This window comes from Dendropsophus ebraccatus, chromosome 1 (genome assembly GCF_027789765.1).
Source record: "Dendropsophus ebraccatus isolate aDenEbr1 chromosome 1, aDenEbr1.pat, whole genome shotgun sequence".
Lineage (NCBI taxonomy): Eukaryota > Metazoa > Chordata > Amphibia > Anura > Hylidae > Dendropsophus > Dendropsophus ebraccatus.
Window position 1 is genome coordinate 40473541 of NC_091454.1, and position 20659 is coordinate 40494199.

Genomic DNA, 20659 nt, shown 5'->3' on the forward strand with positions numbered 1-20659 from the left:
CTTAAAGGGATAAGAGGCAAAAAAAGACACAAAATGTGCAGCGCAGTTTCTCCCGAGTACGGAAATACCCCACATGTGGCGATAAAGTGCCAAGGGGGCGCAGGACGAGCCTCCAAAGGGAAGGAGCGCCAATTGGCTTTTGGAAGCTGAATTTCACTGAAAAGGATTTCAAGGGCCATGTCGCATTTACAGAGCCCTCGTGCTGCCAAGACACTGGAAACCCCCCACAAGTGACCCCATTCTGGAAACTACACCCCTCAAGGAATCTAACAAGGGGGGCAGTGAGCATATGGACCCCACTGGTGACGGGCACAAATGTGGAACAAAGTGACGTAAAAGTAAAAAATTTCATTTTTTCACTTTCATGGCACAAATGTGCCGTCATCAAGGGGTCCATATCCTCACTGCACCCCTTGTTAGATTCCCTGAGGGGTGCAGTTTCCAGAATGGGGTCACTTGTGGGGGGTTCTGTAAATGCGACATGGCGTTCATCATCCATTCTAGCCAAATCCAACCTCCAAAATCCAAATGGGGCTCCTTCCCTTCGGAGGCTTGCCCTGCGCCCACATGGTGCTTTATGTCCACATGTGGGGTATTTACGGACTCGGGGGAAATTGCTCTCCACATTTTGTTTTTTTTCCCTCTTTTAACCCCTTGTGAAAATGATAAATTCAAGGCTAAACCAACATTATAGTGTAAAAAATGTAATATTTCATTTTCACGCCACATTGTTCCACATTTGTGCCCGTCACCAGTGGGGTCCATATGCTCACTACACCCCTTGTTACATTCCTTGAGGGGTGCAGTTTCCATAATGAGGTCACTTGTGGGGGGTTTCAACTGTCTTGGCAACACAGGGGCCTTTTGAATGCAACATGGCCCCTCGAAATCCATTCCATCCAAATCCAGCCTTCAAAAACTAAATGGCGCTCCGTCCCTTCGGAGGCTTACCCTGCACCCGCATGGCGCTTTATGTACACATGTGGGGTATTTCCGTACTCAGGGGAAATTGCGCTATACATTAAATGTTTTTTTTTATCTTTTAACCCCTTGTGAAAATGAAAAAATCATGACAAGATTAATGATTTAGAGTAAAAATTTTACAAAAATTACACTAAATGTTGGTCTAGCCTTTTTTTCCATTTCCACAAGGGGTTAAAAAAGAAAATGAACACAAAACGTGTAGGGTAGTTTCCACTGAGTACGAAAATACCCCACATGTGGGCATAATGTGCCATATGGGCACAGGGCAAGTCACCAAAGGGACAGAGCGCCATTTAGAGGCTGGAATGGAGGATGGAGGCCATGTCGCAATTACAAAGCTCCTGTGCTGCCAGGACAGTAGAAACCCCCGACAAGTGACCCCATTTTGGAAACTACACCCCATAAGGAATCTAACAAGGGGTGCAGTGAGCATATGGACCCCACTGGTGACGGGCACTTACGTAGAACATGTGCCGAGAAAATAAAAAATACAATTTTTTTCATTTTCACGTCCCAAATGTGGCCGTCACCAGGGGGCCATATCCCCACTGCCCCCCTTGTTAGATTCCTTATGGGGTGTAGTTTCCAGAATGGGGTCACTTGTGGGGTGTTTCTACTGTCCTGGCCGCACAGAGGCTTTGTAATTGCATCATGGCATCCTCTAATTGGAATGGCGGCCATACCTACTTAGCTGGCGAAAAGGGACAATTCTAATTTATTTGGGGGTATTAGGCCAATTATTAGTTTATAAGGTTGAAAATGACAGGTGTCCATCAAACTCAACCTGTGTTGATCCAGAGGAAGGCAAAAACCCCTCGTGAGGCAGACGACAGTAGCCTCATCACTGGGAAAAATTCCTTCCCGACTCCATATTGGCGATCAGAATAATCCCCGGATCAACGTGACCCCTGAAATAGGAATAAGGGACAGAATTTAGATAATGTAGAACCCCAATGACGTGTGGTACGCCTTGGAGCGATCCAGTATGCAGAGGCCGGGGTGATCAGGACAGGTGTCACACTGGATCCTGATCCCCCTGTTACGCCACACTCTGCACTTCTTCTGGGGTCTCCCTTTCTCCAGTGTGGGGGACGTCACCTGGAAAATGTTGTCCTGGTGCGATACGGGGTCCCTCATATCCAGAAGCGCTGGGTCCGCTCCATGGCTGCTAAATATAATGGCTCTATTACTACTTCTGATATGTTCGGATCGTGCCGCAATCTACAGTAGCTCGGGCAGCGAGGGACCGGAAGAGGGGGTGCTGGTATAAAAGTTATCCCCGTACAGGTGGTAACCTTTATCCAGCAGTGGGAAGATCAGTTCCCGGACGATATTCCCACTTGTTCCGAGGATGGGGGGGGAGGGGGCAGCTGGGGGCTGGATACGGGTGTCCCTTCCTACATACACTCTAAGGGTACGTGCACACTGCGGAATCGCGACAGATAACCCTTCGTGCATTCCGCAGTTGGCACCCTCCGGCGGACTGATGCAGGCGCACGTCTCCACACGTGTCATAGACTACATTCTATGCACGGGCGGATTCCGCTCTCCGTCCAACGTGTTCATTCTTTGGATGGACGACGGAGTCTATGACACGGGTAGAGACATGCGCCCGCATCAGTCTGCCGGCGGGTGCCAGCTGCAGAATGCACGAAGAGTTATCCTTTGCCATTCCGCAGTGTGCACGTACCCTAAATCTGTAAGTGTACCCTGAGGTACTGTCACACAGTTTGTAGAATTTCACACCATACCGTCATCTCTTATTGGGACGGTACTGGCGGAAAAGACGTGTCTGGGGGGCAGCATACGCTACGCTACCCCCAGACACGTCACAGGATGATGAGGATGATGAGGATGAAAGGAGGAAAGAAGGATCCCCCCATTCATCCTCACTGGCTGTTTCGGTGTCGGAGGCAATAATAACGTATCCCTCTGACACCGAAAACACCCTGGGGGTCATCTTTATACGGGGATTGGTATATGGGGTATGTAGTGGTGTAGTGTCAAACTTTATTCAATGTAGTGTGCTGTAATGTAGTGTTTTTTTTACAGTACGCCAACAAAGGAGTTGCTGATAAATGCCGCACTTATGAGCAGACCGTGGCAGTAGAATATAGAAAAAAAAAACACCCTACGCCAAAAAGGAGGAGTTGCTGATTAGCAGCGCACTTTCGTGCGATGCTGATTAACACTCAGCAGCGATAGGGTGCGGAAAATAGAAAAAAAAAATTGAAAAAAAACCCAAAACTTTTTCTACATTCTGAACATCCCTGTAGCTGCTGATAAGTGTATTACACATATCAGCCGCTAGAGGGCAGCAGAGCGCAAAATACGGAAAAAGCCGACGCTGGAGCCGAAAATAGCCGAGAGAAGCCGAACGTGACGTCACGGAGGAAGCCGAAGACCCGAACAAACACGAGGACGCCGCGAACCCGGAAGACGATGATCAGGAGCCCGGGACAGGTGAGTAATGTACAAATACCTGCTCTGGACCCCTCGGCTACCTAGCTGAGGGGTCCAGGGCAGGTATTTACTATTTTGTGGGACTCTGATCGCCGTGCCACCGGCCCGATCGCCGTGAACGGCCGTCCGGTACCGGACAGCCGTTCACGGCGATCGGGCCGGTGGCACGGTGACCACCATTACTTTTTACAGTAATGGGGGTCGGTGCCGTCCTCGGACAGCACCGACCGCCATTTTTTTCCAGGTCATCGGGTCACCAATGACCCGGAAAGGTTCCAATCGCCGCTATTGGCTGATCTGAATTGATCAGCCTATAGCAGCGATCGTAAGCACGGGGGGTGTTAACCACCCCCCGTGCCGTGAAGCTAAGATGGCCTGCTATGATTTATAGCAGGCCATCTTCCCCGATCGCTGTGTGCGAACACGCAGCGATCAGGGAAACATCGGGCGTAAATTTACACCCTGATGCGCCAAGTACCAGGGCGCGAGGGCGTAATTTTATGCCCGATGTCGTTAAGGGGTTAAAGGGATCTTTACTGATTGGCTTCTGGTTGGAAGATATAGGCAATGCATTAGTAGTAGCATTAGTGAACTAGATTTGCATTTCCAGGGGAATACATAGTGCTTGAAAAGAGCGCCCCTTTAACAGTGACTTCCCTTTAAGAGAAACGTTAACCCTTGATACCCTCCCTTTAAAAGCGACTTTGGTACAGTCCCTTTAAGAGCAACTTTGGTGCAGTCTCTTTAAGAGCGACTTGGTTACTGTCCCTTTAAGAGTGACTTGGGTACCATCCCTTTAAGAAAGACTTGGGTACCGTCCCTTTGAGACTTGGGTACCGTCCCTTTAAGAGTGACTTGGGTACCTTTGCTACATCACTGACTCAGCTCTGCTACTTTACTGACTCATCTCTGCTATTTTACTGACTCAGCTCTGCTACGTAGTGTGGGTGTCGGCTCTGCTACGTAGTGCGGGTGTGGGCTCTGCTACACGGCTGGCTCAGCTCTGCTACGTAGTGCGGGTGTCGGCTCTGCTAAGTAGTGCGGGTGTAGGCTCTGCTACACGGCTGGCTCAACTCTGCTACATAGTGCAGGTGTCAGCTCTGCTACACACCTGCCTCAGCTCTGCTACGTAGTGCGGGTGTCGGCTCTGTTACACGGCTGCCACAGCTTTGCTACGTAGTGCGTGTGTCGGCTCTGTTACACGGCTGCCCAAGCTCTGCTACGTAGTGCGGGTGTCGGCTCTGCTACATGGCTGGCTCAGCTCTGCTACGTAGTGCAGGTGTCGGCTCTGCTACATGGCTGGCTCAGCCCTGCGACGTAGTGCAGGTGTCAGCTCTGTTACATGGCTGGCCCAGCTCTGCTACTGTAGTGAGGGTGTCGGCTTTGCTACTCGGCTGGCTCAGCTCTGCTATGTTGTGTGGGTGTCGGCTCTGCTACACGGCTGCCTCAGGTCTGCTACGTAGTGCGGGTATAGGCTCTGCTAAACAGCTGCCTCAGCTCTACTACATAGTGCAGTAATCGGCTTTGCTACACGGCTGCCTCAGCTCTGCTTCATAGTGTGGGTATCGGCTCTGCTACATAGTGCGGGTGTTGGCTCTGCTACACGGCTGGCTCAGCGCTGCTACGTAGTGTGGGTATCGGCTCTGCTACACGGCTGGCTCAGCTCTACTATGTAGTGTGGGTATCGGCTCTCCTACATGGCTGGCTCCGCTCTGCTACTTTACTGACTGAACTCTGCTACTTATAATGGTAAAGATCATATCTCGGTTACCATGACAATCTTACTCATGTCAGTGAGACAAAATCGTTAAGGACTTTCCATCTTCTACATCTTCTATTGGCCAATAGTGGACATGTGACTGTGTGGAATTGACTGACAAGACCTTAGAATTTCTATTGGCTGCTATATTTCAGCTATTTGCATATGTGCTGTGATTGGCTGTTAGCGTTTAGAGTGTGGCCATTATTTCCAATGGGCCATTATTTACTCTGGGAAATTAGGGGTCTTTAAACGTTAATTTCTTAAAAACGACAATCCGATCGGAACCAAAAATAGATAGCACACCTGTCACCGCCGAGGGCTTCGAAACGCAGTTTGAACGGAGTTTGTGCGCAAAGCAGTTCGGGCTGTATTAATCACAGAAGAATGGCTGGAAAAAGAAGAAGAAGCAGAAGAAGAATACGGATTACAATATAGCGCTTTTTCAAGCACCATAATAATGTTGAGCTAAAATGTCTTATAGCGGGATGCAGGCTAGTGTAGAGACATGTAAGAAAATCCACAAGTACTTCAGAACAACATCATAGAAAACCACAGCTATATATATATATTTCCAGGCAATAAATTTTTACACAATATACAGGATATGATGCAATGAACCTGTTTTCTCTTGGCTTGTTTTCTGTTCCTGATGTGGTTATAATAAATAAAACTAGTCTAAAACCATACTATACGCAGGTCACATGAAGGTCACATCCTTTTTTTGACCAATAAAATTATGCAGCCTGGACAAAAAGACAAAAAAGTTTATACAAAGAGTTTATACATTAGAGTTTACTGCCTGGACCTTTCTAACATTTTCTACGTGTTAAAAAAAACAACTAACAGCCCTAAACAAGGGCAGATCCATCAACAGATACATAAAACATGAGGCAAAAACAAAGCCTTTCAACATCAAATACCCCATCTCTTTACTTTCCAGCACATACAGTAGCTTTCACATGGCAGGGCCGGACTGGGACTGAAAATCAGCCCTGACACTCAAACCCCACCAGCCCACATATCATCTCCCACCTATTAAGTAAAATTAGTTATGTACAATGCATGTGCTGTTCATTCAGCTACAGCAGAGGGCCGGTGTGCTGGGCATCTTTTCTCCTGAGCTTTGGGGTGGCACTGGCCTGAACATAGAGACTGATAATTTGGTAGGAACTTCCATTTTTGTGTATGGAAGTAAGTATGGAGAGATTACCTGCACAATCCTGTCCTCTGATGCAAGCCCCAGCCTGACATGGATCTGCTATGATGTGGAAGGTGAGGGAAACTTCCTGGGTCAGAGTACAGTGCTGTAGACCCTGCTATGCAGACCATACCCCCTCCACCCAGTACATGGAGCTCTTAAACCAAAGCAATGCTCTTAAACCAAGTCACAATTTTGAAAAACTGTGAGCTCTTAAACCAAGTTACTCTTAAATCAAGGTACCACTGTATATATATATATATATATATATATATATATATATTATTTTTTATTTTATTTTCTACTCCTGTTTACTGCCATACCTGCAGTGGCCACTAGGTGTCTTACACACACCCACCTTTATCCAATTAGTGTAGCCACCTTCTAGGCACCATTTTTTATTTTTTTATATGGTATATGCTTGTTTTGCACCAGTGCCTAACCCTCCGGTGTTTTTCCTAATCTTTTTGGTTCTCTCCATGATAACTATTTTTTTATTTTTTTTTAAAGATTATTTTTATATTGTTTGTATCATATACTAATAAAGATTACCTGTGATTATTATATCTGTGGGTTGGCCTTTGGGTGTGTCTTAATTGAAAAGTCCATTGAATTTAATAGTAAAAACAGAGAAAGAACAGTGACAAAAGAAAAACTGTGTGTGAACAACTAATAGAAAATGTCCGCGGTTTGCAAAAGATGGCCGAAAATAATGATCATGATAATTATTTTAAAGTCCGCGGTAAAAACGTCCGTTATTCAATACATTGTGTGCGTTGGACGTCCATTTTTCCATTGACTTCAATGCATTGCTATTGCAGTCAGTTAAATCGCGGCAATAACAGGCGTTATTTTAAAAATCAAAATCGGCCTCCTTTTCTCTATTTTTGACGTTGTGTGAACATAGCCATAAGGAGCTCCTGGTCAGAACAATATCAGTTTCTTAATATTTTTATTTAGAGAAGACAATAAATCTTTTATATTTCTTTAGAAGAAAGGATATGATGCAATGAAGTGTTGCTGGCTTTCCGTTCCTGATGTGGCAATATTAAATAAAAATAGTCTAAAACCGAACTACATGCAGAGCGGATGCAGTCATCATTTGTAGTCGCTTCCTTTTTTTTTACCAGTAAAATGATGCAGCCTGGACAAAAAGGCAAAAAAAAAGTTTATAAGATTAGATTTTACCTTTTGGACCATGATCCAACATTTTTCACGTGTTTAAAAAACAACAAAAAAACAACATAAAGCCCCACACAAGGGCAGATCCATCAACATAGAGATAAAACATGGTAAAAAAAAAAACCACCCCTTCCAACTTCTATTGCTCTCCAGCATATGGCTTACACATGGACTGAATATACTGTGTGTGTTCTCATAATAACATCCAGGAATGTGACTGCACATTTAGACCCAACGATCCCTGCACATTTGCCAAGATTTTTATATTATTTCCAGAGACTGATAACACTTAACCCTATAGGACCTACCTGTGTCAAAGACTCCCATCAACTGGTTTCAGAAAGTTATATAAATTTGGAATTTACTTCTATTTAAAAATCTCAAGTCTTCCCATACTTATCAGCTTCTGTATGTCCTGCAGGAAGTGTTGTTTTTAGTTATGAGCGAGTACTAAAATGCTCGGGTGCTCGTTACTTGAGATGAATATTCCAGATACTTGGGTGCTCGTTTCGAGTAACGAACTCCATTGAAGTCAATGGGAAACTCGAGCATATTTGCCCGGGACCAAAGCTCTGCACAGGGAAGGTTGCCTAAAAACCTGGAAACCTCAGAAAATGATGGAAACACCATGGAAATGGACAGGAAACAGCAGGGCCAGCATGCATGGATGCCTCTGGGGCTGGCTAATCGCAACATTACGCCAAATTATGGGCAACAAACGGGTGGTGGCCCTCAATACAATTTTGCTGACCCAGACCAAGATGGGCAAGGCACATGTGCTGGCACATGTTAGGAAAGCACCCAACTAGGTGCAACTGGGAGGACTTTTGGTGTAGTCTATGGAGTCTGTGTGTACCAGGTACCAGGTGCTGTTTGTTTTAGAGCACCCGTTACACTTCACACTGCACAACCAGGATAGGTGTAGCTACACTACAGGCCCCAGCAAGCCAAGATTTTGCAGCAAAAATGAGAATTGGGGGGACTTTTGGTGTAGTCTATGGAGTGTGTGTGTACCAGGTGCTGTATGTTTTAGAGCACCCGTTACACTGCACAGCCAGAATAGGTGTAGCTGCACTACAGGTCCCAGCAAGCCAAGGTACAGCAGCAGTAAAAATGAGTACTGAGAGGACTTTGGGCAATTTCTTTGGGGTCTATGTGGACCACGTGCTGTCCCCTTTCTGGCACTAGTCGCTCTGCACAGTGTGCAGCCAAGATGGCGGTCCCAGCCAGCAGCCGAGAGGAGACCAAAAAAAATGTAGTTGTAGCCCTTAGAAGGACTGTTGGGTTCTTTGTGGATGATTCCTGCCTAACAGACACTATTTTACCCACCGTTACACTCTCCCTGACAGACAGAAGCTCTCTCCCTAAGCTCATCCCGCCTGCATCTGAAACGAGCACCGTGGGACCTGGTGCTTATATGCCCAGGTCATCTGATCTGGCTAGCCAATCGCTACTTTTAACATGTAGGGTTACCACGTGATGCTACAAGCTCCCAAAGACTCTTCTGCATGATGATTGGCTGAGAAAAAGACGCCAAACATGCAGGAGAGGAAGATGCCATTGTCTCGAGTATCGCGTGATGCTCGTCCAAATAACGAGTACCATCGAGTACCCTAATACTTGAACAAGTACCAAGCTCAGACGAGCACTCGCTTATTTTTAGTTGTTTTCTTTTCAGTCTGACACAGTGCTGTCCAGAGCAGGAGAGGTTTTCTATGGGGATTTGTTATTGCTCTGGACAGTTCCTGTCTTGGACACAGGAGGCAGCAGAGAGCACTGTGTTAGACTGAAAAGAAAACAACTTTTCTTGCAGGACATACAGCAGCTGATAAGTACTAGAAGATTGACTGGAGTTTTTAAAATAGAAGTAAAATTCAAATCTATATAACTTTCTGAAACCAGTTGATTTGAAAGACTAGAAAGGACTATGTAGGAGACTTGTCTGGAGTAGGGAGTATGGTTCTACACATCATGCAGCATCTTGCTACAGGCTGCATTTTTTATGGTTGGTTGAGTAAATTCCATGCTGTCAGAACTAAATGTGGCTGAAGTGTGCATAGATACTTAAATTAACATACGTATTAGCTTTATGTGCTCCTTAGCCTCCCTAACATTGAGCTGAGGAAATTCCTAGCTAGAACTCACTCAAAAGAATTTCTTCTCCCTTCTTCCACCAAACAAAATGTTCCCAATGTTAAACCATGGGACAGTGTAAATGAATGAGCACCATCACTCACAGTGTGCAACAACGCAATCACACATGAACAGTATAACACAGTGCATAGCAGTGAAACATCATCAGAACACATTAATAAAGGGAAATATCTTACCCCTATCTTACAGGGCCAGGACAAATGGTAGGCCAGGGCAGGCGATGGCCTAGGGCGCCATCTCCTGCTGAATTACAGGGGGCACAATTTTCAGCTCTTTTAAAAATCCCACCCGACCTCTCCCGCAGCAGCATCCCTTCTCCACTCTGCCCCACAGCTGCTAAAGGCTCCAGCCCCACAGCAGCAGGCGCCTGCTCTCCTCCTCTCTTCTGCTTGGCTGAAGATAAGCTTCTGAGCAATGTCACATGACGTCCAGAGCCAAGCAGGAGAGGGGAGACAGATACAACAACCCCCTCCCAACAGAGACAGATGAAGAGTATGATCCTCCACTTAGAGACAGTGTCTTCCTCCACTGCTACTGCTATGTGGGTGAGTATTTGTATGTATCTCTGTGTGTGCTAATGGAGTGTGTGTGTGTGTGTGTGTGTGTGTGTGTGTTAGTGGAATGCGTGTGCTAATGTAGTGTGTGTGAGAAACAAAGGCTGGAGATGCACTGCTCTAGTCATTCAAAGTACATGTAAATACCAATAAGAAAGATGGGTGCACAGAGCCCGCATACCACACAAAACACTGAGCACAAGAAAACTAGTAAGTATGCAAATAGGGGCAACGGCACACCGAAATAGAAGGATAAATATCTTTATTTAACAAATCGCAGAATATAAAGGGAAAAACACTTGAAAAAGGTTAAAAACACTTAAAAAACAAAACAAGAGACCATGATTATAATCATGTGCTCAGAGCCAATAATGGAGAGTAATCTACTCCAGATACAAGTCTCTAACCCCATCCATGGGGTTAGAGACTTGTATCTGGAGTAGATTACTCTCCATTATTGGCTCTGAGCACATGATTATAATCATGGTCTCTTGTTTTGTTTTTTAAGTGTTTTTAACCTTTTTCAAGTGTTTTTCCCTTTATATTCTGCGATTTGTTAAATAAAGATATTTATCCTTCTATTTCGGTGTGCCGTTGCCCCTATTTGCATACTTACTAGTTTTCTTGTGCTCAATGTAGTGTGTGTGCTCATGTGTGGCTGAGGTAAAACTACAACTCCCAGCATGATCCTGTGTGGCTGAGTTAGAACTACAACTCCCAGCATGATCCTGTGTGGCTTTAGGAGAACTACAACTCCCAGCATGATCCTCTGTGGCTGTGGTAATACTACAGCTCCCAGCATGATCCTGTGTGGCTGTGGTAATATCACAGCTCCCAGCATGCTCCTGTGTGGCTGTGGTAGAAATACAGCTCCCAGCATGCTCCTGTGTGGCTGTGGTAGAACTACAACTTCCAGCATGCTCCTGTGTGGCTTTGGTGCAACTTCAAATCCCAGCATGATCCTGTGTGGCTGTGGTAGAACTACAACTCCCAGCATGCTCCTGTGGCTGTGGTAGAACTACAGCTTCCAGCATGATCCTGTGGTTGTGGTAGAACTACAGCTCCCAGCATGCTCCTGTGTGGCTGTGGTAGAACTAAAACTCCACACTCCTAAGCCACATAGCAGCAGCATATAGTCCGGACCTCTATCCCCCCGGAGGGACAGTGAACTGACCCCCTGTGTAAAAAGTTTGGGGACCCCTGCCTATACACTATGTGGGGGCAGCCAGGAGGCTATACTGTATGCGGGGGTTATACACTGTGGGGTTGTGTGAAGACTATACACTGTGGGGGCTGCCAGGAGGCTGTACTGTATGTAGAGGCTATACACTGTGGGGGCTACACTATGTGGGGATGTGTGAAGACTATACACTATGTGGGGGGCAGCCAGGAGGCTATACTGTATTAGGGGGCTATACACTGGGAGGGGTTTGTTAGCCATTTACCTTCTCTGCCTAGGGCACCAAAACTCCTTGTCCCCGCCCTGGGATACGCAGTGGGACACTGCACTTATGTTGCCACAATGACCCAAATTTATCAGGTTGTCTGAAACTCACATTGTCTGTTTTTTTCCCACAGTAACCAATCACAGTTCAGGTTTTATATCTTGAGAAGTTCTGGTAAAATGAAACCTGAGCTGGGATTGGTTGCTGTGAGAAGACCAGACAATGTGAGTTTCAGAAAACTTCATAAATCTAGGCGGGGTAGTTTTACAAGCAAAATTAGTCTTAAATTTTTTGCATTTGGACCATTTTTTTTTGTTTTTTTCCCAGCCATATTTAAGCTATATTAATCCAGCTCAATTTAAACCCTTCTTGGGATAAGCTACAACAAGCCAGACATTACTGGCTACAATCAGACAAAAAAAGAAAAACATGGAACACAAGCAGCCTAATGCTGGGTTTACACGGAGCGATAATTCGAACGATTAACGATTTCTAAGTATCGATTTTTCTTTTATAACGATCAGCGTTTAGATGAAACGATATATCGTACAGAAAATTAGTTTTCAGATCGTTTTGCGATCGTTAAGCCTATCTCGCACATAGGTAAAATCAGTGAACGACGAACAACGATTTAAGAACAAGTTAAAAGATCAAAATGAACGATTTCTCGTTCGATAGTTCGCTGCGTTTACACGTACGATTATCATTCGAATTTGATCATTATCGTGCAAATTCGCACGATAATCGTTCCGTGTAAACCCAGCATAAAATATGTCCCTTGCACTTTCTCTACTGTTGGATGTTGGATGTCAAATTAAACTACATGTGAACTGACAGATGTTTCCCATTTAAGTGAAAGGGGTTTTCCAGCGAAAATCTTTTTATTTCAACTGGTTTCAGAAAGTTTTATAGATTTTTAATGTACTTCTTTTTAAAAATCTCCAGTCTTCCCTTACTTATCAGCTTCTGCATGTCATGCAGGAAATGTTTTCTTTCTAGTCTGACACAGTGCTCTATGCTGACATCTGTCTGAGAAAGGAACTGTCCAGAGCAGGAGAGGTTTTCAATGGGGATTTGCTGCTTCCCTGGCCAGTTCCTGTCTCTGACAGAGATGGCAGCAGAGAGCACTGTGTCAGACTGAAAAGAAAACAATATTTCCTGCAGGACATACAGCAGCTGATAATTACTAGAAGACTGGAGATTTTTAAATAGAATTAAATTACAAATCTATACAACTTTCTGAAACCAGTTGATTTGAAAGAAAAAGATTTTTAAAGCAATTCAATGGGGGGGAAAAACTGTAATTTATATCTAAAAATGAGGTCCAAGAAAACTACATGAGAACATATACTGAGACAGTTCAACTACATAAGAACATAGGCTAAGAAAACCAAAAACATTCGTATGAAAGCGCTCTCATAGAGATGCATTAGAGACCCTGACTTCAGCTTCAGCTCTGCAGCTCAGGAGGCTGGAAGAGGTCATGTGGGCGCCCGTGGAATCAGAGCAGCACTGTAGAACCGTAACAAAGCCACAATGCGGGACATCAATCGTCATTGGTCAGTATATGTGCCAGCCGGCAAAGGAAAATAATAATTAAAAAAAAAAAAACACTATGGGGGAGGTTTATCAAACGTGGCCGACTCCATGGCAACGCACCGTGACGTCATACGGAGACCCGTCCACATGACGGATCACGTGATGCAGTCACGTTGCCGCGCCGGGTTGCGATCACGTGACCGGAAGTGAGGACGGCGTCTGGAGGCCGGATTCTCCATTAAGACTAGTATAAAAGGGACCTAGGGATAGGGGAACATCACCTCCTAGAGAAAGCTTTGCGCGAAACGTGCGTTGGAGGGGAGCGTGCACACACCTTGACCACAGGTATTATATATTTTATGTGATTTCACCCTTCTTTATTAATTCCTCTTGTTGCCACTGGGTCTTGTGCAATATATTTATAATCTCCATGAAGGGAATTGTGCAATGAACCAATAATAATAGATTGTTACATAACTGGTTTACTGGATCTTGTGCAATACTGTTCAATATTTCCTGTGTATTACTTGCCCCATGTGCATGGCTATTATGGCTTTTTTATTATCGTTTGTCTGAAGATTTTATGTGAATTTAATAATAAAGATTACTATTGATTACATTGTTGTCCTTGTTGTAGGAGTTGTGTAGTTGGCTGGAGGACAGGCCGATCTTCTTTGGTCTATATAGGAGTATATTGATTTGTTCTGTGTATTTACAGAGTGCAGACCACCATGGATCTGAGAGGGAGGGACCAAGCGTGGTTGTCTCAGATTGATTCTATTTTTAAACAAGAAATATTGTATGGAGCCAGTGAAGGAGGACAAATACAAGAATCTAAGGAAACTCTGAAACAACTGCTGCATAGACGAATGCGCACTTGGTGGAATAAGGCCACTCTGGAGAACTATTTGGCCAAAAACCTCATTCCGAGGGGGTTACGTGTACAGGTGTTCCCCTCCTTTCCTGTGGAAGATGCATTAATGAAATCGAGATGGGAAGAAGCATGTGGTACGTGCTCCAAGACATTCATGGAGATCCTTATTGGCATAAATAAAAAAACATTAGAGGGTTTGGAGGGTGAAATCACTGAAATCCAGACTAAACTGGCACAGGAGATGTCGACCTCCAGTATGGATCTTTTCAAAAGGGAATTGGAGGCACAATATACGACCTGGGAAAAAGACATCCAGGACACCAAGATGAAGAAATTTCAGCGGGATGCTAATGACTTTCAGTCGAATAGGGTATATAAATGGCATCATGGATTCAAGAGGACTCGCCCGGTATCTAGGTCGGCCTCTATGACTTCATTGACATCCACTGACAGTTCGAGTCAAGTGTCAACACATAGACCGTACCTAGCAGATAGAGGGATGAAAAGAAAGAAGACCCCTGCGCATGGACAATCGAGCGGGAAGAGACATCAGGTGAGTGGTCAAACGGTGCAGGTTATTTATCCAACATTGCCTTTTCCCCGGCCCAATTAGAGGTTTTGAGCTTGGGATTGACATTTTCCCCAACATCAAGTTTTGACTTTTTTACAGCTGTAAAGGACTTACATTTATTCGCAAGGAAATTGGTTTTAAAGAAACTGCATGATCGGCCATTCACATGGGACGGCAATTGGTCCACACAGGAAAGGGAAGCCCTATCAGCATTGGAGGAATTGATGGGGGAACAAGAACTGGATGCCTATGAAGGTAAGGGAGCTCATCAGTGGGTAGCAAAATCTACTAGATTCCCGCCACTAAATCTTTGTCCCAATGTGGACATGTTTGTCAAATTGGTAACCGCTGAGCTACGGAAAATCTCTACTCGAGTCCGTCATGATAATCTGAGTAGAGATCAAAGGGCGGCATTGAAAGAACTCAAGACCATGAAAGAAGTGGTGTTTAAAATGGCAGACAAGGGGGGTAATGTGGTAGTTTGGCCGGTCACCCTCTATGAGAAAGAGGCATTTCGACAACTACGTGACCGGGAGTGCTACCGAAAGCTGACTTTTAACCCCACCTCTGTCTTCCAGACACAATTGAAGACACTACTGGAGAAGGCTCGGGAGAATGGGGTGATCTCTGGGAATACGATGAAGTGTCTAATGGTGGAGAATCCAAGGATGGCTTGTTTATATCTTCTCCCTAAAGTGCATAAAAGCATGCAGAATCCACCAGGGCGCCCCATAGTGTCCGGAAATGGAAGTTTATGTGAATCACTAAGTAAGTACCTTGACTTACATTTGAAACCATTTGTGGGGGATTTACCCTCTTTTGTGATGGATACGGGGGATGTTCTTCGGAAATTGGACAATATCACCCTGGATGATGATATGTGGCTCGTTACATGTGATGTTGAGGCTCTTTATACCTCCATCACACACAGAGATGGCCTGGAAGCTGCCCAGGCATTCTTATCTATGAATTCGGTGGATTTAGAACTGAGCAACTTTTTGTTGGAGGCATTAGAATTTGTATTAACACATAATGTGTTCATCTTCAAGGAATCCCTCTACCTACAGCTCCAGGGGACTGCCATGGGGGCAGCTTGTGCGCCCTCCTATGCTAATTTATTCCTGGGGCTGTGGGAGAGGGAGATTTTTTGCACTAACCCAGTCACAAACATCGATAAGGTCCATCTATGGATTCGATACATAGATGATGTTCTTTTTATCTGGCAGGGCACGGAGGAGGAGCTCATCAGGTTCGTCCAGGCCCTGAACCAGAATCAGAAGAACATCAAATTGTCCTTGAAATACAGTCAGCATGCAATTGAGTTCCTTGACTTGAAAATATACAAAGACGAGAGAGGGATTATACAGACGGACTTGTACCGTAAAGAAACATCGGTGAACGCATTGTTACAGGCCTCATCATTCCACCCTAGAGCGACAGTGAATGGGATCCCAGTTGGACAATTTCTGAGGGTCCGCCGCCTTTGTTCAGATGATTCTTCCTTTTATAGACAAGCCACCGAGTTATCCGGAAGATTTGCAGCACGAGGATACAGCAGGCGTAGTATCCAGAAAGGATTTGATCGGGCACTTCGCTCCAAAAGAGAGGAACTGATTATACCTAAGAAGCGATCTCCACGGAACAAGGACAAAGAGAACCAGGTGAGGTTTATCACCCCATACAATGAGAGAGCAACAGAAGTGAGGGCAATATTATGTAAATTCTGGCCTGTTCTATCTATGGACCCTGGTATTGGCAAATGGGTTTCGGATGCTCCCGCCATTACGTATAAACGGGCTGCTAATCTGAAAGACATTTTAGTCCAGAGCTATCATGGGGGCATAACAGCCCGAAATGCATTTGGCTCTAAGGGGCCCAAATGGGGATGTTACCCCTGCGGGACCTGTGTGGCATGCCCTAATGTTGTGAAGGCCAATGATTTTCTGTCCAGTGATGGGAGTAAAAATTTCAAGATCACGCAACACATTACGTGTAATACGGAAGGAGTCATATATTATGCCACGTGTCCTTGTAACCTTAGTTATGTAGGACTCACATCAAGGAAATTGAAAATAAGGGTACGTGAGCACATACACGACATTAGGAAGTCCTTGGATGTTAATGACCTACACCTGCTGAAACCAATCCCGCGTCATTTCAAAACGGTACATAATGGGAATGCGAACCTGTTGAAGATCAAGGGCATCGACCGCGTCCATATTGGGAGAAGAGGTGGAGATTGGAGAAAGATTCTTGCGCAGTTGGAAACTCGTTGGATTATGAAAGTGGATTGTGTAAGTCCGAAAGGGTTAAACGAGGTTCTTAGCTTTGCCTCCTTCTTATAGTCTTGTTTATGGGGTAGATGGTCATTTCTACCTGGGGTTGGGGTGGGAGTGTTTGTTCAGGTTCTCTTGTGTAAAAATTGATTTTATCATTAATTGTTGTTTTTATATATATTTTTTTAGATTAAGTGTTGAACCCCCAGGCCTTTTGGAGTGTTGGAGTTCCGTTCCTGTGTTGTCCATCTATCTGGAGTCTCACCTTCTATTTGATTATATCCTGGTTTTAACTGTTGGGTGTCTACTTTTTAGCACACTGCACGCGGTATATTATATAGTGCATTCTTACATCATATATCAATTCACATGGTCACCACGTGTCGTGATGTCACACTAGGTACACTTGTATTACTATTTTTTATTCTGACTAGGCACATTACACCATTCATGGCACAGGCCATTGCATCACCTTATCTATGATCAGGACTCAGTTGTCCATGCCCATTACCTATACATTGTTTCACTTTATTTGCCACCTCCATTATTTCCGTGATTCTAGGAGGCCCTGCATTTGCACATTTCCACAGTTTTTAGTGATTACATTTATACACCTCACATAGGTCATGGTCACTTTTTCATTTGGCATTACCAGTTAGGTATCACTACACAGGTTGTCATTGTTTAATTTTTATTCACATATTTCACACTTGATACTTTGCATATTTGCACTTCATTTATTCATTATCAATTTTTAATTTATTTTCATTAATTATTATCATCATTAGTATATATATATATATATATTTTTTTTTTTATATCTTTATATTGTTGGTCACACTTTATTAGTTGGGATAGTTTTTTTGGGGGGTGTGGGGGTGGGGGGTGGGGGGTTATGTGTGGGGGGGGGGTTTGTGTGGGTGTTGTTTTGGCTTGGGGGTTTGTTTCTCTCAACACGGTCGTCATTTATATTCACATATATTCACATTCACATCTGTAGATATGGAGACTGTATTATGGGTGTACTTGTAGCTGGAATTATTATGTATTGGCCCTTTAATTATTATTTTTTTAAACTGTCATTTGATACTATGTGTATTTATTATATGTTTTTTTGGGATATTATACTGTCTGGTGATGCCTAGATTATCCTATGCATCATAACGATATCCTGTGCGGTGTGTTTAACATCTATAGTGCTCCAGCAACAGTCATGTGACTTTGGTGGGTGTGTGCTCCCGGGAATGGCCAGACGCCGAAATCACCTCTAGAAGCGTGGCCGACTCCATGGCAACGCACCGTGACGTCATACGGAGACCCGTCCACATGACGGATCACGTGATGCAGTCACGTTGCCGCGCCGGTTTGCGATCACGTAAACGGGAGTGAGGACGGCGTCTGGAGGCCGGATTCTCCATTAAGACTAGTATAAAAGGGACCTAGGGATAGGGGAACATCACCTCCTAGAGAAAGCTTTGCGCGAAACGTGCGTTGGAGGGGAGCGTGCACACACCTTGACCACAGGTATTATATATTTTATGTGATTTCACCCTTCTTTATTAATTCCTCTTGTTGCCACTGGGTCTTGTGCAATATATTTATAATCTCCATGAAGGGAATTGTGCAATGAACCAATAATAATAGATTGTTACATAACTGGTTTACTGGATCTTGTGCAATACTGTTCAATATTTCCTGTGTATTACTTGCCCCATGTGCATGGCTATTATGGCTTTTTTATTATCGTTTGTCTGAAGATTTTATGTGAATTTAATAATAAAGATTACTATTGATTACATTGTTGTCCTTGTTGTAGGAGTTGTGTAGTTGGCTGGAGGACAGGCCGATCTTCTTTGGTCTATATAGGAGTATATCAAACTGGTGTAAAGTAGATTTGTCTTATGCTGCGTTTACACGGAACGATTATCGTGCAAATTTGCACGATAACGATTGAATTCGAACGATAATCGTACGTGTAAACGCAACGAACGATCGAACGACGAGCGAGAAATCGTTCATTTTGATCTTTGAACATGTTCTTAAATCGTCGCTCGCAAAAAATTCGCAGATCGTTCCGTGTAAACAGTCGTTAACCTATTTTACCTATGTGCGAGATAGGCTTAAGCGATCGCAAAACACATTTTTTGTATGATTTATCATTCCGTCTAAACGTTGATCGTTATAAAAGAAAAATCGTTACTTCAAAGTCGTTAATCGTACGATCGGGCGAATTATCGTTCCGTGTAAACCCAGCATTAGTTGCCCCTTGCAACCAATCAGATTCCACTTTTTATTCCTCACAGATTTTTTGAAAAATTAAAGAAGGAATCTGATTGGTTGCTAGGGGCGAATAAGACAATTCTACTTTACACCAGTTTGATAAATCCGGGCCATTATGTCCCTGACATAGCGGTAAAAATTGTGACCACCACCAAAACTCCCTTGGCCTTCCCCCTTTCCTTCTCCAGCACATAGTTACATGTGGACTGAATATAATGTGCATCCTCAAAAAAAAAAAAAAACATCCAGGAAAGTGGCTGTGCTAAGACCCAAAGATCTTGGTGGATTTGCCAAAAATTATGAAATAGTTTCCGTAAATTGATAACACTTGTAAAATATTTGGTCTTGCTTTCAGTATTAGCTTATTGCCACCTGACCAACCCGTGATCTCTGAGCTGCAGCTGGCAAAGATTGACACAGTGAAGAACTATTGGCACCCGCCGGGGCAATCTATCTTGTAGCTGCAGGCATCATTCCTCCCCCAGCGGTCTGGCGGAGCAAAAGTGACATCACCTGTGCGCTCACAGAACTGGGAGAGGAAGAAGACGCCAGAGGGGGGGATACTCCATATTTCAGGGTGATTTGTCGGGGAGGGGATTGCTAACTACCATGGGGAGCTACCGACCTGAGGAATACTACATTTATATACTGCTATATATTTAATTTGCTATGTTTCATGTTCGTGTGTTAAGTTTTTGGTTTGCCCAACTTTGCTTGAACATTTCTTAGCTCTCTTGCTATACTGCTCAGCAGTGGCCAAAGCTTTTGCGTTTACACACACACACACACACACACACACACACACACCACACACAAACACACACACACACACACACACTTATCTGACATATTTTTGAAGCCAAAACCAGCAGCAGACCCTAAACAAAGAACAGGTCATAAAGGAAAGACTGAAGTTTCTCCACTTGTCAAATCCATTCCTGGCTTTGGCTTCAAAAATCTGTCTGATAAATCTCTCTGTGTAAAGGCCCCCTTAGGGTATGTCCACTCGTAGCAAATACAGCGGAATTCCCGCCGTGCTCAGTGTCCCAATGTGAGTGAATGAGAGGGTGCACTCCTCCGCTGCCACTGTTCTCCGCTCAAAGAAGTGACATGTCACTTCTTTGAGCGGAGAGTGGCGACTGCAGAGGAGCGCGCTCTCTCCCATAGACGGGCTATAGCTATGGAAAGTTCTGCTGTGGAATTCTGTTTTTACTTAGTTTTACTCAGTGTGAACATACCCTTAACGGGAAAGTTGCATACGACCTACCTGGATCAAGGCTCACTTCCTTTTATAGGCTATGTTTCCACCCAGTTTTTTTTCTCTTGCTCTATTTCTGATCTGTACATAGGATGTCCCATAGCTAGAGCTGTTCAGAG

The 20659-nt window shown here is 44.4% G+C and overlaps 1 protein-coding gene across 6 annotated transcripts in view; it reads right to left on the minus strand.

The window, feature by feature from the left end:
• CD14 (CD14 molecule) overlaps positions 1-20659 on the minus strand; it is a 40215-nt gene that overhangs the window by 10309 nt on the left and 9247 nt on the right. Inside the window, exon 1 of one of the 6 annotated variants that reach the window (XM_069954119.1) lies at positions 5828-5935. The exons of the other annotated variants lie outside the window; for them this stretch is intronic. The gene's annotated coding sequence lies outside the window, so the exon portion shown is untranslated. Of the gene's footprint in view, positions 1-5827; positions 5936-20659 lie in introns of those variants that run through there. 6 annotated transcript variants of the gene reach the window in all.